At 36.0% G+C, this 2323-nt stretch overlaps 1 pseudogene; it reads right to left on the minus strand.

Annotated features, from left to right (window-relative positions):
• Nucleotides 1–636: 636 nt before the first annotated feature.
• LOC149181810 (rhomboid-like protein 20 pseudogene) lies at nt 637–1690 on the minus strand (annotated as a pseudogene).
• Nucleotides 1691–2323: the final 633 nt, after the last annotated feature.

The raw sequence follows: 2323 nt of genomic DNA on the forward strand, positions 1-2323 counted from the left end.
ATGTTCAATAAATTATGGAAAATCCATGTGAAATTTAACTAGGAAAAACAAATATACAAGTAATTCCATCCACGAACAAAGGGAACGCTTATGTCTTCTCATTTAACCATTATAAAGACAAATACCATACTAAATTCATTAAAGGCACCAAGGACTGCAAAGCCTACTTTAGATTGGGCTAATCCTTTTCCTGCTAATGGCAAAAAGTGTTGTCCTCTGGGATCAAGAGACCAAGACATGATTTCCACTTGAATTTTACAAAGTTCCGAAGACCCCAATAATGGGCCACTTAAAAAAAGGTAAAAAAAACTCGGTTTCCTTATGCCCAGGATACTGCCACATCCCAGTTACGAACTTCATGTTTTCACTTCACAATTCGTCCTTTTAGCTTACAGAATCTCTGTTTTTATTAATGAAATCGATGATGTCCTCCTTTGATCTATCTCCCTGGTAGTTTCCATCCTTGCCAATTTCATAAATTTGGAACAGAATAAACAATGAATGAAATAAAGGTTTTCATAAACAAGATATCATTTTCAAAACCCCAAAGATGTACAAATCAGTGATGAAAAAAAATGAAACCAAGAAATATGGAGCAACAGATCCACTGATACCAAGCACCATGCCGGTTTAGCATTAATGAGACTCTGTCTCAAGCAGTAAATTCGTTGTTGTGCTAATATCATTATCTGCCTGGGCCAGTGCTTCAATTGCGTGATTTCTATCAAAGCCCATTGCAACCAATGTGGAAACAGCTTTTTCAGATGGATCTATAGTTACATGAAGAAGTGGAGTTGCAATAGCAAACTCATCCTCAAATTCCGTGTCATATGAAGTAACAGCCTCCCTGGTAACGTTCTCTCTTGAAGAAGTGTTAGATAGCCCCATTAACAAAGTCGACAAGGAAAGGCGAGAAACAGCAGAAGCTAATTGCTCAGGGAACTTAATTCTGCGAAGCTCAAAGACATTCAGTCGATAAGACAAGCCAGCGATGATGCCACAAAGACCTGGTATAAATGATCTTTTCCGTGATGAAATAAGTAGCTGAGGACCAACAAGGTAGACAAATGATTTGTCAGAGAATTGGATCCCAAAAATACGAACCCATGTTGAAACTGGTATATCGAAATAGAAAGGTATAAATGAGGAAAATATCAAGCCATAGGGTCCAGGGGTTTGTCCAATAGAAATCGGATCTTTGAATACTACCAAAGAAATCAGTTCGAAAAAAATTGTGAAAATGACTCCAAAAGTGAAGCTTCTGCACAATTCCCTGGTAAGAAAGACCACAGGTCGATGCCCCATCTACCCAATACATTCGTGACTGTTTCCATAGAATTTGTGTCAGATGAAGAAGGAACCGATGTTGTGACCACGTAAGGGTTTGCTTGAAAAGAGGGTTCCTGTTGGCGGGCAGGCATTGGAGGAGCAGATGCTGCAAATTCAGATTCGACAAAGAAAAATGCAGCAAACAAGAGTGAATTATCAGAGTTCAAACCCAATTACTCACACCGCCTTATAGTGAATGCCAACATCTTCAGAACGCAGCGCCCTCAAAAACGTCAGTTTTGAAAAGCAGTTTGTGATCAAACCAGGACAAATTTAGACAAACGAAGACATGGGTTGTTTTCACAACAGAATAAATTACATAACCCAGAAATGGTTTGCTTAAATGCCTAACGGTCTAAGAGGGAATCATGGTTCTTCAAGACCCTGTTTAGATAACTGGGTGAAGGAAAAAACGGAGGGAAAGTCGACCACTTGCAGAACTTTATAATAAAAGACAAGGTTCTCAGACTAAGCTTCAAAGGCCACCCCAAATGCGCATGGATTTATCCCAAAAATCAGAAACTTCAACTGGTGGCTCTCAATTGATTGTTTCGTTTTTTCCTCCATTGTTTTTCTTTAATACATGAGTTTTAATTAGTTTTGTTTTCATGAATTATTTTGTTTTTGTTTGTTTAAATTTTAAAAATGAGATTGTATCCTATCTTAGAAAAATTGTTCGTTCAAAATCAATTTTTTTTTTTCAAGTTTTAAAAAAAAAAATGAAATTAACCCTATCTTTACAAAAACAAAAATGGTTATTTTTTAAAATTTTTTTTTTTTTTTTTTTTAATGAATGAAAATTGAGAAAGAAACTAAACTTTTTTTTTTAACAAATGGACATAATGATTTGCATATTGAAAGATGTTTGTGCTGAAGCATATTGCAAAACATGAATTTATTCTTGAAATTAGTCTATATCATCCTTATTTTTTGATCCTCGAGATTGTACAAAGACGCAGGAGGAGAGCATACTTATGAAAGCAAACGCTGAAAC

The sequence above is a fragment of the Pinus tabuliformis genome, chromosome 3_2 (genome assembly GCF_031772625.1).
Source record: "Pinus tabuliformis cultivar Carrire ecotype Pingquan chromosome 3_2, CPIR1, whole genome shotgun sequence".
NCBI lineage: Eukaryota > Viridiplantae > Streptophyta > Pinopsida > Pinales > Pinaceae > Pinus > Pinus tabuliformis.